We start from the raw sequence: 16,013 nt of genomic DNA on the forward strand, positions 1-16,013 counted from the left end.
GTCTTTATTAGGTTTTCAGTTACTTAGGAAAATTAAGTTTAAGTTTTAAAATTGATAAGCATTTTAAATACTTATAACTTTCTGTATTGCTTTTGAAGTCTTATCACTCTGGTTAAATGAATAATTGATATTTAGCAGTGACCTATAGTTCTGTTGATAAAATATTTCAAAACTTTTGATGTATTTTGTATGTTTTCCTGGGTTTAAAATCTTATATTGTCTTTTTGACCTAAAAATAACTTTGAGGTTCTCCAGTTGTGCCCATGGAAACTTCAAAGAATGTATCCCTCATCTTGTAAATATATTAAATGATGAGGTTTATGTGGTAAGTAATACAATAAGCATTGTCAAATAAGAAATAATTTTTTATTTCTTTTAGATTATATTTCTGTAATGCATTATTAAAATGCATTCTGAAACTGTATGACATTTCTAAAATTCTGGTATTTTGTGATATGTTATCAGATTATGATTATTATGTTCAATGATTATGATTATGGTAAATATTTATATCCACACATACACCTAAATTTTCCTGTCAATTGTAAATTTTCATTAGATTTTTTACTATGGTTGTTCTGTCATCCACAGTTATTGTTTTAAATTCTCTGGAAACATATGCAAACAGCTGTGGTCCAAAATTGCTTTTCACAGAACTGCTAATCAAAATAGCAGTTTTGATTAGAGCAAAACAGAAGCAGTTTTGATTAGAGCCAAACAAAATTAATTACATGAAATTAAGTAATTGATAGGGGAAGTATGTTAAGACTTTATTTAAAATGTTAGTTCTTCCTTAAAAGTTGTTTTCTAGGTTCAAGGCAACTTTCTTTCATAAGTTATCTATAGTTTGCAATTCTTAGGTAAAGTATCATTTTATGAACAAAGGTGGGAGCATTTGCTTTTTATTTCTACTTGATTCCTCCAAAATTCAAAAACTACTTATGAGTGTTCTTATTCTATTTACATAAGTAGAAACAACTTTAGAAAGACTTCTGAATAGGCTTCCTGGGTTAAATGTCCAGTTTTCAGAAATGTTTAGCAGGCTCCCAACTGGTATTGGATCGCTTCTGCATTCTGCATTACATGACTTCATGATGTTCCTTATATTAAGGCTAAGCATTTGGCTCCTCTTTAAAATTGTTCTAGTCGTTTCTAACAAAGATCTACGAGGGACCCCCACCATGATTGTGTTGAATCAACCAATCATAGCTCTTCTGCCTTGGCATATCATGGCTCACCTATAGGCGAATCAGAACTAAACTGTGTTAACCAATCAGAGCTAATCTTACTAGAAAACTTTTACAGTGAAATGATAAACAGTTTCATTCCTCTAACCTGGATTCATGCCCCTAATTATCAGGAAGTCACTAGAGCAGTTGTTACCCCCTTTCCCTCAAATTTGAAGAATAAAATATATGGGGAGATTTGTAACCACAGAACCAATATGGTTCAACTTTTTTTTTTCTTTTTTTATTATACTTTTAAGTTCTAGGGTACCTGTGCACAACATGCAGGTTTGTTACATGTTACATGTGAATATATGTGCCATGTTGGTGTGCTGCACCCATTAACTCGTCATTTACATTACGCATATCTCCTAATGCTATCCCTCTGCCCTCCCCCCGCCCCACAACAGGCCTTGGTGTGTAATGTTCCCCACCCTGTGTCCAAGTGTTCTCATTGTTCAGTTGCCACGTATGAGTGAAATCATGCAGTGTTTGATTTTCTGTCCTTGCCATAGTTTGCTCAGGATGCTGGTTTCCAGCTTCATCCATGTCCCTACAAAGGACATGAACTCATCCTTTTTTTATGGCTGCATAGTATTCCATGGTGTCTTTGTCGCAATTGTGAATGGGAGTTCACTCATGATTTGGTGCTCTGTCTGTTATTGGTGTATGGGTATGCTTGTGATTTTTGCACATTGATTTTGTATCCTGAGACTTTGCTGAATTTGCTTATCCACTTAAGGAAATTTTGGCCTGAGACATTGTATATTTCTAAATATACAGTCATGTCATCTGCAAACAGGGACAATTTGACTTCCTCTTTTCCTAGTTGAATACCTTTTATTTCTTTCTCCTGCCTGATTGCCCTGGCCAGAACTTCCAACACTATGTTGAATAGGAGTGGTGAGAGAGAGCATCCCTGTCTTGTGCCAGTTTTCAAAGGGAATGCTTCCAGTTTTTGCCCATTCAGTATGATATTGGCTGTGGGTTTGTCATAAATAGCTCTTATTATTTTGAAATATGTCCCATCAGTACTTAGTTTATTGAGAGTTTTTAGCATGAAGGGCTGTTGAATTTTGTTGGAGGTCTTTTCTGCATCTATTGAGATAATCATGTGGTTTTTGTCTTTGGTTCTGTTTGTATGATGGATTAAGTTTATTGATTTGCATATGTTGAACCAGCCTTGCATCCTAGGGATGAAGCCAACTTGATTGTGATGGATAAACTTTTTGATGTACTGCTGGATTCAGTTTGCCAGTATTTTATTGAGGATTTTTGCATCGATGTTCATCAGGGATATTGGTCTAAAATTCTCTTTTTTTGTTGTGTCTCTGCCAGACTTTGGTATCAGGAAGATGCTGGCCTCATAAAATGAGTTAGGGAGGATGCCCTCTTTTTCTATTTGTTTGAATAGTTTAAAAAGTAATGGTACCAGCTCATCTTTGTACCTCTGGTAGAATTTGGCTGTGAGTACGTCTGGTCCTGGACTTTTTTTTGATTGGTAGGCTATTAATTATTGCCTCAATTTCAGAGCCTACTGGTCTATTCGGGGATTCAACTCCTTCCCGGTTTAGTCTTGGGCAGGTGTATGTGTCCAGGAAATTATCCATTTCTTCTAAATTTTCTAGCTTATTTGCGTAGAGGTGTTTATAGTATTCTCTGATGGTAGTTTGTATTTCTATGGGATCAGTGGTGATATCCCCTTTACCATTTTTGTTGCGTATATTTGATTCTTCTCTATTTTTTTCTTTGTTAGTCTTGCTAGTGGTCTCTCAATTTTTTTGATCTTTTCAAAAAAACCAGCTCTTGGATTCATTGATTTTTTGAAGGATTTTTTGTGTGTCTATCTCCTTCAATTCTGCTCTGATCTTAGTTGTTTCTTGCCTTCTGCTAACTTTTGAATGTGTTTGCTCTTGGTTCTCTAGTTCTTTTAATTGTGATGTTAGCATATCAGTTTTAGATCTTTCCTGCTTTCTCTTGTGGGCATTTAGTGCTATAAATTTCCCTCTACACACTGCTTTAAATGTGCCCCAGAGATTCTGGTATGTTGTGTCTTTGTTCTCATTGGTTTCAAAGAACATCTTTATTTCTGCCTTCATTTCGTTATATACCCAGTAATCATTTAGGAGCAGGTTGTTCAGTTTCCATGTGGTTGAGTGGTTTTGAGTGAGTTTCTTAATCCTGAGTTCTAGTTTGATTGCACTGTGGTCTGAGAGACAGTTTGTTATAATTTCTGTTCTTTTACATTTGTTGAGGAGTGCTTTACTTCCAACTTTGTGGTCGATTTTGGAATAAGTGTGTGTGATGCTGAGAAGAATATATATTCTGTTGGTTTTGGGTGGAGAGTTCTGTAGATGTCTATTAGGTCTGCTTGGTACAGAGCTGAGTTCAATTCCTGATATCTTATTAACTGTGTCTCATTGATTTGTCTAATGTTGACAGTGGGGTGTTAAAGTCTCCCATTATTATTGTGTGGGAGTCTAAGTCTTTTTGTAGGTCTCTAAGGACTTGCTTTATGAATCTGGGTGCTCCTGTATTGGGTACATATATATTTAGGATAGTTAGCTCTTGTTGTTGAATTGATCCCTTTACCATTATGTAATGGCCTTCTTTGTCTCTTGATCTTTGTTGGTTTAAATTCTGTTTTATCAGAGATTAGGATTGAAACCCCTGCTTTTTTGTTGTTTTCCAATTGCTTGGTAGATCTTCCTCCATCCTTCTTTTGAGCCTGTGTGTGTCTCTGCATGTGAGATGGGTCTCCTGAATATAGCACACTGATGGGTCTTGACTCTATCCAGTTTGCCTGTCTGTGTATTTTAATTGCAGCATTTAGCCCGTTTACATTTAAGTTTAGTATTTTTACATGTGAATTTGATCCTGTCTTTATGATGTTAGCTGGTTATTTTGCCTGTTAGTTGATGCAGTTTCTTCCTAGCATCCATGGTCTTTAGAGTTTGGCATGTTTTTGCAGTGGTTGGTAACAATTGTTCTTTTCCATGTTTAGTGCTTCCTTCAGGAGCTCTTGTAAGGCAGGCCTGGTGGTGACAGAATATCTCAGCATTTGCTTGTTGTGAAGGATTTTATTTCTCCTTCATTAATGAAGCATAATTTGGCTGGATATGATATTCTGGGTTGAAAATTCTTTAATAATGTTGAATATTGGCCCCCACTCTCTTCTGGCTTGTAGAGTTTCTGCTGAGAGATCCACTGTTAGTCTGATGGGTTTCCCTTTGTGAGTAACCTGACCTTTCTCTCTGGCTGCCCTTAATGCTTTTTCCTTCATTTCAACTTTGGTGAATCTGACAATTTTGTGTCTTGGAGTTGCTCTTCTCCAGGAGTATCTTTGTGATATTCTCTGTATTTCCTGAATTTGAATGTTGGCCTGCCTTGCTATGTGGGGGAACTTCTCCTGGATAATATCCTGAAGAGTGTTTTCCAACTTGGTTCCATTCTCCCCATCACTTTCAGGTACACCAATCAGATGTAGATCTGGTCTTTTCACATAGTCCCATATTTCTTGGAGGCTTTGTTCATTTCTTTTTACTCTTTTTTCTCTAAACTTCTCTTCTCGCTTCGTTTCATTCATTTGATCTTCAATCACTGTGATACTCTTTCTTCCAGTTGATCAAATTGGTTACTGAAGCTTGTGCATGTGTCATGTAGTTCTTGTGCCATGGTTTTCTGTTCCAGCAGGTCATTTAAGGTCTTCTCTACACTGTTTATTCTAGTTAGCTATTCGTCTTATCTTTTTTCAAGGTTTTTAGCTTCTTTGCGATGGGTTCAGACATCCTCCTTTAGCTCAGAGAAGTTTGTTATTACCGATTGTCTGAAGCCTCCTTCTTTCAACTCATTAAAGTCATTCTCTTTCCAGCTTTGTTCCATTGCTGGCAAGGAGCTACATTCCTTTGGAGGAGAAGAGGTGCTCTGCTTTTTAGAATTTTCAGCTTTTCTGCTCTAGTTTCTCCCCATCTTTGTGGTCTTTGATGATGGTGATATACAGATGGGGTTTTGGTGTGGACGTCTTTTCGGTTTGTTAATTTCCCTTCTAACAATGAGGACCATCAGCTGCAGGTCTGTTGGAGTTTGCTGAAGGTCTACTCCAGACCCCGTTTGCTTGGGTATCACCAGCAGAGGCTGCAGAACAGCAAATATTGCAGAATGCCAAATGTTGTTGCCCGATCCTTCCTCTGGAAGCTTCATCTCAGAGGGGCACCTGGCTGTATGAGGTGTCAGTTGGCCCCTAGGTCTCCCAGTTAGGCTATTCATGGGTCAGGGACCCTCTTAAGGAGGCAATCTGTTCGTTCTCAGATCTCAAACTCCATGCTGGGAGAATCACTACTCTCTTCAAAGCTGTCAGACAGGGATGTTTAAGTCTGCAGAAGATTCTGCTGTCTTTTGTTCAGCTATGCCCTACTCCCAGAGGTGGAGTCTACAGAAGCAGGCAGGCCTCCTTGAGCTGTGGTGGTCTCCACCCAGTTCAAGCTTCCTGGCCACTTTGTTTACCTACTCAAGCCTCAGCAATGGTGGACACCCCTCCCCGAGGCGCGCTGCTGCCTTGTAGTTTGATTTCAGATTGCCGTGCTAGCAGTGAGTGAGGCTCCATAGGTGTGGATCCCAGTCGTGGGATATAATCTCCTGTTGTGCCATTTGCTAAGACCATTGGAAAAGTGCCATATAAAGGTGGAGGTGTCCCAATTTTCTAGGTACCATCTGTCAAGGCTTCCCTTGGCTTGGAAAGGGAATTCCCAACCCCTTGTGCTTCCCGGGTGAGACGGTGCTCTGCCCTGCTTTGGCTCAAGCCCCAGTGAGATGAACCTGGTACCTCAGTTGGAAATGCAGAAGTCACCCATCTTCTGTGTTGCTCATGCTGGGAGCTGTAGACTGGAGCTGTTCCTATTTGGCCATCTTGGAACCAGAACCACCAGTTCAACTTTTTTAGTAGCAAAATGTCGCAAAATGATGAGCTATTTTTCAGTGCAGTAGACTCCCAGGTTTCAGGTCACATAACTTGAGCATGCCCAGGTGAACAAAGCATGCCCAGTTTGTGACCCTGCAGGGGCTGGAACAAAAAAGCCAACTGCAGGTGGAATCTCAGCACCTGGACTGGGGAATTGGTATTGAAATATGAAGAGATGTGTGCCCTGTTTTGTAGCATATCTGGCTCTTCCTCTTTGCATGACCTAATGAGATCATGCCTGATTGCATTTTCCTATCTCTCCCATTATTACTTTGTCTATAAAACCTATCCCCAGACCCCACCTGGGTGAAACAGAACTTAGTATTGCCTTCTGTCTTCTTGCCAGTTGACTTATAATAATGCTTTTTCTTTTCTCAAAGGCTAGTGCCATAGTATTGGCTTCTATGCATGTCACAAAGTGAACCCATTGAGCGGTAATCTTGTCTTACTTTTTTCCCACCTAATGAAAAAATTCTACAGCAACCCAGACTGGAATCACTAGATCTTCTCATTAATCTTTAACTGTTTTTTTCCTCTGAGGTTATTAGTGACCTCCTAATTATGGAATGTTTGTATATATTTGCAAGGACAATATCTGATCTGTCTGATGCATTTGCACTATTGAATGTACCCAGTCTCCTATTTTTTACAAAATCTCTGCCCTTGCTTTACCTGGGTAAACATCATCAGACAGTATTTTATATGTGACTTTTATTTGGGAGGAACCTTCTTTCCCACTAAAATGTAAGTTTCATATGATGAGGAACCATATATGCTTTGCTCCTGCATTAGTCCATTCTCACAGGATTATGAAGAAATACCCGAGACTGGGTAATTTATAAAGAAAACAGGTTTAATGGACTCACAGTTCTGCATTGCTGAGGAGGACTCAGGAAACTTACAATCATAATGAAAGGTGAAGGAGAGGCAAAAAGGGCACACCTTACATGGCAGCAGTCAGGAGAACATGTGTCAGCGCAGAAAACATCTACCATTTATAAAACAAAAAACTGTCAGATCTTGTGAGAACTCACTCATTATCATGAGAACAGCATGGAAAGGACTACCCCCACAATCCAGTCACTTCCCACCAGGTCTTCCCTAAACAACAAGAAATTACAATTCAAGATGAGATTTGGGTGGACAAAAGTGCTATCTGTATCATCTCCCTGCCATATTACCAGATCTCAGAAATGTGTGTGAATCTTAGTAATCAAAAAGTTAATATTTTCTGAGTAAATAAAATGAATGTATAAATCATTTCTAATGTTTGTATTTTGAAATCATTTTTCCTATTTTTTCTCAAATCAGATCTACTTTCTTACTGTGTTGTCTTTTTTGGTGAAGGGAATTCTCATTCAGCCAATTATTCAAGTCATAAAATTATAAGTAATTTTCTACCCACAGTAATCATCAAGTACTTAATTTTTATTTCTTAATTATTGAAATTGTTCTCTTTTCTACAAACCAACACTCAGAGTTTTCTTTCCTCATGAAGCTATCTTTTTAAAGTGACCAGTACCTAGTCTCAAGATCTACCATAATCAATTTTCTTACATGCAAAATATGTCTATAAATTGAGATAATATATAAGATGCTCTTGAGACTGAAAGTCAAGTTGTTTGGTTTGTCATTGCATTAAACAGTTTTTAGGCAAATAGAAGTAGAAAAATGATTGAATGTCATGCAGTCATTTATAGATTTTATGTAGTCAGTGAACAGGTCATTCTCACCATAATAAATGCAGTACCTATTATCAGTCATATATAGTTAGTAATTATTAGTTGTTACATTTGTTATCTAAAATTTATGTTTGTAGTGTCTACACAGCACCAATATCTTTTGTTTTGAAATAGATGAATCATCACATTACAACATATATTACTAATCACTTTGGTTAATACTAATTTTGCCATCACTTTAATTTTAGAAAATTGTATAAAAATATGTGTACAGCAGCTTTGAGTAGTACTTCTCCCCACTCCAAAATTATTTTTCACTGATACTACTTCTCATCAAAAACATTGAAGCAAAATTTATTTTATTCTTACATACATGTTTTCCCTTTCACACATTGCAGAAAAGCCAAATAATGCTTGTTTTGTTAGCAGCTGCATCCTTCATTTTAAAATTTGAACAAGTCATCAAGTTATTAATTCCATATAATTATCAATTCTAAAATATCGTTTGATCTCCTTTCTCCAACTAAAAGGTACTAGATTTGCTATTTTTGCTGCCACAATTTCACTGTACACCTTGATGATAAATAAGCTCCAATTTTCATCTAGAGAACAAACTCCTCTCCCTCTCATTTCATATGATCTAATGAAACTGGCTATGCCGGCACACAGGGGATAAAGCATTTCATTTTCTGCTTACATCATCAGTGTAACATTATGAACTAAAATGCTATAATAAAATCTTAGAAGTTCCATATATCACATGCTCTGAGCGTAACTGGTTTAGGTAAGATAATCTGGTGACAAAAGATTTGCTCCTATTTCTCTAACCAAGATTCTTAAAAGATTCTTATTTAACGCAGAAAATGAGTAAAACGTAACTGATTATGTTTTATATTGCATTAGTAATCTAGGAGTTCTTATTGACTGGATGAGTCTCATCTAGCTGTTGAATGTTTAATGTGTTATATAGTATTTTCTGTTAATTTATCTTACTAAAATTTATTATTAGTTTATTGTATAGACCACTGATACTCTCAGGAGTGCCATAAGAAGATAATACTAACCAAATAAATTCACATAATCTATTATAGGGGAAATCCATATAGAAATTGAAAAATCTGAAAGCTTTATTTAGCAGCTGATCATAAGCCTTTCCCCATAGTACCTTATCAACAAATCAGACAGACTATTTAAATGCTGAAGGTAACCACTGTAAAGTTTCTACTATATGAGATATTTAATCACAAAAGCTATAAACCCTTTAAACAGGTTCCCATTAGAAATTTATGCAAATATAATGCCCCACCTACAGTTCTGAACTCAGATTTTCTCATTGTATATATCTACAAAAATAACAACAAACTTTAAATTCTTGCATTTAGAATTGCTTGTCTGTCATTAACAAATTCTAAGTGATTTACTTTTCATAAATTATCACTTAGCATTTTTAGAAACTATAATTCATTAATAAAGTAGGATATCATACCTCTGTAAGCTTTCCCTTGAGTATTGTCAATATTGCTAACTTTATGCAGATAAATTTCAGTTATAGTGATAAGTTTTGAGACTTCCTATTGTGAATATATTTGATGGTTAAATTGTGGTGTTAAAATATTAGCTTTTAGTTAGGCAGACAGTAAAAGGCCTCCAATACTCTATGTGGCTAATGGAAGTGCCCAAATGTAAAATATTTTATCATGGTGCCCCTTTCTTCTATGTAAACATTGATTTTAAATAGGCAGTGCTTGAGTAATCTGTAGTAATAGTAAGTAGTGTGGATAATTTATCCATGCATTCCTAATTTTAAAATATAAGCCAGAAGATATATGAGTACATAGTAAATCTTATAGTGGTGTTTTATTACTTTTTCCATCTCACAACCTGGGTAGATATCCAGCTAATACCAAAATCTAATTTCATTGATTCTATAAATTTTATCATCCCTACAATGCTTAGTGAATACTTATGTATTTTAAATACATATAATATTTGATGTGTTATATATAGTAAATAGTGAACAATTGTATACATATATGTATATTTATTATAATGGTGAGAGCTATAAATTAGGGCTACGCATATGTATTATAATGGTGAGGGCTATGAATTATGAAAATAATTTTAAAATTATTCTGATACTATAAAAACAATTATCAAGCAAGGATGCTCCGTGATTTTGGTGGAGAAAGATATAGACCTATACATTCCGTTTCATACATTTGGTATTTTAAGACACCTGGACACTCTACAAACACAATACTTAAATATTTCCCATTTTTTATTAACACAGTGATTGTCTTTTTCAATTGAAACTACAGTTTATTTTAATGTCTTCACCTCTGGGACAAAAAAGTTATCAAGACGCCCAGTCATCTAATTGTCTTTGATTCCCCATCAGCATCTAGTATAGAACTAGCAGCAATTTCTATATCTCCTCGGAATCACCTTTAACGCAAGACTCATCTGCAAGCCAGGAAAAATCCCTCAGCAGTATTTGAGCGTGTAGGCACTCTGATCTCGAACTTCCAGCCTTCCGAACTTTGAGTTAAGCAATTTCTGTTGTGTTAGAAATCAAGTCTGTAATATTTTGTTATGGCAGTCCAAATTAAGACAACTTGTAAAACTGGCACTGCATAATATAAAAATGAGTGGTAAAATTCATGTTAATAATTTAAAGTTTAAACTTTTATTTAGTAAGAATGACATTAAATAGCAAGCAAAAAGCACTCTGATAAACCTAGACAGATGGATATGTTTTAATGCCTTTAACAGCACATTTTTTTCTGCTTTATGAACTAGATTCATTACATTTTCATTTTACACTGGACTTACCCATGCATTATATGGGACCCTGAGAAAAGTAATTTGTTTTGTTTTGTTTTCTTTTTTCTTTTCTTTCTTCTTTCTTTCCTTCTTTCTTTCTGTCTTTCTTTTTCCTTTCATGACATCAATTTCTTACTATTTACTCAACAATGTAGTCAAGCAAGAAGTGTGACTCCCTCTTAAAATACCAATCACAATCTCTTATTCATCCATCTATCCATTTATTCAGCATATATCTATCAATAAGTTATTATATCTATTGAATACCAATCAGTAAAACTTGAGTTTTACTCTTGTACAGTAATATTTTACCAGAGTTAAAATAGAAGAAGTAAGGTATCTAGTACATAAGGCAACACATGTTATGCATAAAAATAAATAGAATAGAACAATATAAGAAATCCTGGAGCCCCAAGAAGAAAAATATCTTTAAAAATATAATTTTGGAGTATACTTTATTAAGGAGATTACATTTGAGAAAGAGACTTGAAAATATAAGACAATTAGCCTGGTTCATATCATAGAAAAGAATATTCTAAGAAAAGGAAAGAACCACTGAAAGTGCTTTAAGGTAAGAACGTGCTAGATGTGTAGACACAGACCCATAAAATGACAAATGTGATTGATGTAGAGTCCAAGAGTAAGAGCTGTAGGAGAAGAAATCATAGAAATAATTGGAGTGGAGGATGCAGCCTGATGTATGGTCTTATATGACATCATGGAAAGAAGATCTCTTATAGGATGTTGAGAAAAAAATATGATCTAACAGCTAATAAAAAATGAAAACAAACGAAAAGCTGCCCTGGTTTCTCTGTTATGAATAGACTTAAAGTGAGCAGTTGTGGAAATAGAAAACACAGTTCAGGAGGGTTTTATGGTAATGTAGATAAAATTATTTGGAGGCCCATAGAAGAATTATTGCAAGAGCGATGATGAAAAGTAGTTCAATGTTGTATATATTCTGAATGCAATTCAAATAGAATTTCTCACCTCTTGGTCATAGTAAGAATGATCTCATGCTGTAGCTAATTTTAGGGGTATGTTCACCTTCAGATGATACATGGAACTAAGGGGTGTGTGTGTGTAGAATGACCACTAATCTCTTTTGCTCATTATTGGATATTATCTTAATCACGTCAATATTTAAGCTATACAGTTTCCTATTTGGGTCCTCTTTAACCCAGTTTATCAAAGAACATAAGTTATTATTTGTCAGGTCACCAGCCACCAGGTTTAAGTTTACCTTCATGAACGTCTAAAAGTATGTGAAATCTGTATATAAATAACATGAACAATAGTTTGTAGGCTGTGATTTGATTCATGTACATAAAAGAAAATCCTATTAAACAATGTTTAGCTTCTCATTTGGTTATTTTAATTAGCAACCTAAAATAAAGTGATTTGCTTTTAAGACTCATTTAATATTCATATACGTTGACTTGACAAAATCAAATATCATGATGATTCTTTTGTTTTTTTCAAACTAAAATGAAGCATAGAAATGGAATTTATATTTAAAACCTCTTAGATATCATTTGAGCATACCTTGCTTTTCTAGTAATATATTATGCTCATATTTCAAATCCTAGATTTTTTATCATCATGATGAAATATGTTAGGAGGGAAAAATAAGCAATTTATGTCAATTTCTTATGTCCTTTCTTAAACAAGATATCAAACTATTAATTAAATGCTTCTAAGTATTGTTTCTGGAATAATGCAGTACAAATAAACAGTCATCTGTTCTTTTTACAACTATTATAAAAAATAAGGCATACAGTGAATCTCATTTTTGAATATTATTTAAGTACTTTACAAAAACGCTTTTGAAGATATTTTATTGACTGAAAAAGTGTGCATAAGTTATAGTAATGAACAATGATGGTGACTTAATACAGGTAAATCTGATTGTACCAATCTCCTTACAGTAAAAAGAAAAAGATAATGTAGAAATGCAGCTATTCCAGCTTTAATAATGTATACTAGCATCTAAGAATAATATTTTTAGCATCTTCTTAAATTATAAATTGAACATATTTAAATATTCCTTTCTCTGTAATTTTAAAAATGTGTTTACTCTTATTGTTTGTTCACAGTACCAAATAACTAAAAAGCATACTAATGGCAAACTCAAAGAAACCCACACATAATATGAACATAAACCTCAAAATCTGCTGATAATTGCCTTCACACGCTCAATTTTCAGTATAGAAGACATCTACCATTTTGCAGGTATGCTTTTAAATTATAAAAAAAGCCAAAGTTCAGATAATTAAAGAAAACAAATCTGAAAGTTATGGAAGAAATATGGTAGTAATTTTTTATATAAGATATACCACTTGTGATCTCACATACTTTATTCCTGTGCTTACACATGAACGTGTGCTTATGTGTTTGTGTGTATGTGCATATGCGTGTGTTATATTTTAAACATATCATTTACATATTTTACTTGTATATAACAGTGAGGCATTTGTGAGAAAAGATTAGTTAATCCAGCCAAAGTATCCATTTATTTTCTGGCCAAGTGCAAAGCCTTTGAAATCTAGTCTTAACTTCTTTGTTACAGGCTTCCTTTTGGCAAGGTAGCTAAACTTCTTAGGAAACAATAGCAAAGTAGGAAAGAGATCACAGGCTAATTTTCAGTGGAAAGGTCCTGTGTTCTACAAGTGTTCGTGTGTTCTAAAAATGAATACAATTTTTAAAGTAGCCAGAAATAAAATAAAAATATTGTTTCTTGCTATAGAAGCAAAATATTTCAATGAGAGAGCACGCATTGGATTCCAAGGGGGTGAATGAAATTCAGCAAGCTGTTATCAGTCAGGAAAGAAGTTAGGTGCAATATTCTTTTCTTAGTCTAATCTGATTCATTTGAAACCCAGAGTCTAGGCAGTAAAGAGCTAATAGGAGAAGTTTTTAGATAAAGAGATTTCAGAATTTCAGATATTTCAAATTTGAGATGGAATTTTGGGTTTGAAATTTTTATATTGATACAAAATAAAACCTGACATGTCAAACATTTCAAAGACTATAATAAGAATTCATGTTTAATACTCTAAACTCATCATTCAGATTTTTTAAAATATATTGTAATATACTCTAATATATAACATTTAATTAGTAATCTACACTACTAATTCTTGCAGGATGACAAAATTATCCTATCATTTCCAATTAAATAAGTATTTTTAAAAATCCAAAGCCTACTTTTTAATGTTATTCTCTGCTTTTTTCTCCAGCCCTAAAATTTCTTCAAAAATTTTCTCAGGCCTCTGTCTCCACCTTTTCCTTTACTTTGGTAGGGCATGTTTTCACCCCCTTACTATTAATGTATCTACTTTTTTACAAATTACACTTTTCTTTTGAACATGACTTTTTTATACTTTAATTTTTATCATTAGTACTTTACTCTTCCCTTAACATCAGCTCAATAAAAATAACTTGTTAGTCAGTCAACTTTTTTGCTATTTATTCGAGTCCTAGTTAAGTGCTAGTTTCAGTGATCACCCAAAAGTGAGTAAGATACCAAGACTTTTATTAGTAAATTGGAGCAAAGGGGAAACATATGGGTGATAAACATGTTTATAAATAATTACAGTGAAAATAATGTGAAGCCATTAGACATGCACGAGAAATCTTCAGAAATCTGAGTTAACTTAGTACATTGTGAGGTTTAAAACCACGTGGATATGGATGCTACTGAATAGACATAAACTGATACGGTTTCTATATTTGTCCCCTCCAAATACCATGATGAAATATAATCCCAAGTGTTAGAGGTGGATCCCGGTGCGAAGTGTTTGGGTCATGGAGACAGATCTCTCACGAATGGCTTAGCACCATCCCCTTGGTAATGAGTGAGTTCACATGAGATCTGATTGTTTAAAAGTGTTATGGTACCTCTTTGACATTGACTGTAAGCCTCCTGAGGCCCTTCACCAGAAGCCAAGCAGATGTAGGTGCCATGGTTGTACAGCTTACAGAACTGTGAGCCAATTAAATCTCTTCTCTTCATAAATTACTCAGCTTCAGATACTTTTTATAGCAATCAAAACAGCCTTATACATGCACATTAAGCTTTCTACATATGTAATTTAAGAAAAACAGTCAATTGAGAAGACAAAAGCTGATTAGTATTATCCAAATTTAAACCACATTTTTAAATTAAAGTGTATTAACAGTAAAGATGTATACGGATCTATTGCAAAAAAAAGAAAAAGATAAAATAACAGCATCTCTGAATATTTAAGTTATTTAGGACCCAGATTGTTTATAGATTTTTACTTCACCATTCCTGAAATGCAGTCTTCTTTTTAACATTATAAGATAACATTATAACAATATAAGATATAACTCTATCTTATATCCTATATTCTAGCCATGATATACATGTTCCCAGCAGTTGGATGGAGGAAGGAGATTTAAAAAGTACAAATTCTTAAATTTTACACATTACTGTACTCATTCTATGTGTTTTTTAAACAGGTTTAAAAAATACTTGATTTACAACTTAGAAAGATTACTTTCTTGTTCTAATCTGAAAAAATAAACCTCAGACCCTAGAAAAAGAAGAAACAATTCCCAGATAACTTAAAAATTGTGGTATGTCCAGATTGCCAAAAACTGTGATATGTCCGGATAGCCACTTATATTCTAGCCATGATATACATGTTCCCAGCAGTTGGATGGAGGAAGATTTAAAAAGTACAAATTCTTAAATTTTACACATTACTTTACTCATTTCTCTGGTTTAAACATAATCACATAGCCATATCTATTTGCAAGGTAACCTGGAAGGCAGTTGATTAATATGAATAGCCTTATGTCTATTCAAAAGCTAGAGGTTATTGTGGAGTTTTAGAAAAATAGGATGAGGAGAGCAATTAAGAACATGCTAGCACCTCCATGATACTGATAGCAAACATTTAAACAACAGGGAACCGAAGCTTAGCAAAGAGAACTGAAAAAGAGACAGCCAAGAGCCCTTCTGAGATTATAGTCAAACCTGGGGACAAAGAAGTTTATGTTCATTTGCTAGCCTGCATGCACTTAGTTGCAGTGACACCAGGACATTGGGCAGACCTCAGAACATTTTCCAGACTACACACAGATACATCAAAAATGAATAAAAATCTTCACTAGTACAAGAAATATATGCACAATTTCTCACAAAACATTGGATGAACCATAAGCTCTGATCCAAGGTCAACTCCTAGGAAGCCAGAATAAAATCAAATTACATGCATTACTTGCGGTATGCTAGACTGTGTGTATGCCCAAGATTGTATGCACCCCCAGGTGATCAGGGAGGAAACATCGAAGCTA

This window comes from Macaca mulatta, chromosome 3, assembly GCF_049350105.2.
Source record: "Macaca mulatta isolate MMU2019108-1 chromosome 3, T2T-MMU8v2.0, whole genome shotgun sequence".
NCBI classification, from domain to species: Eukaryota; Metazoa; Chordata; class Mammalia; order Primates; family Cercopithecidae; genus Macaca; species Macaca mulatta.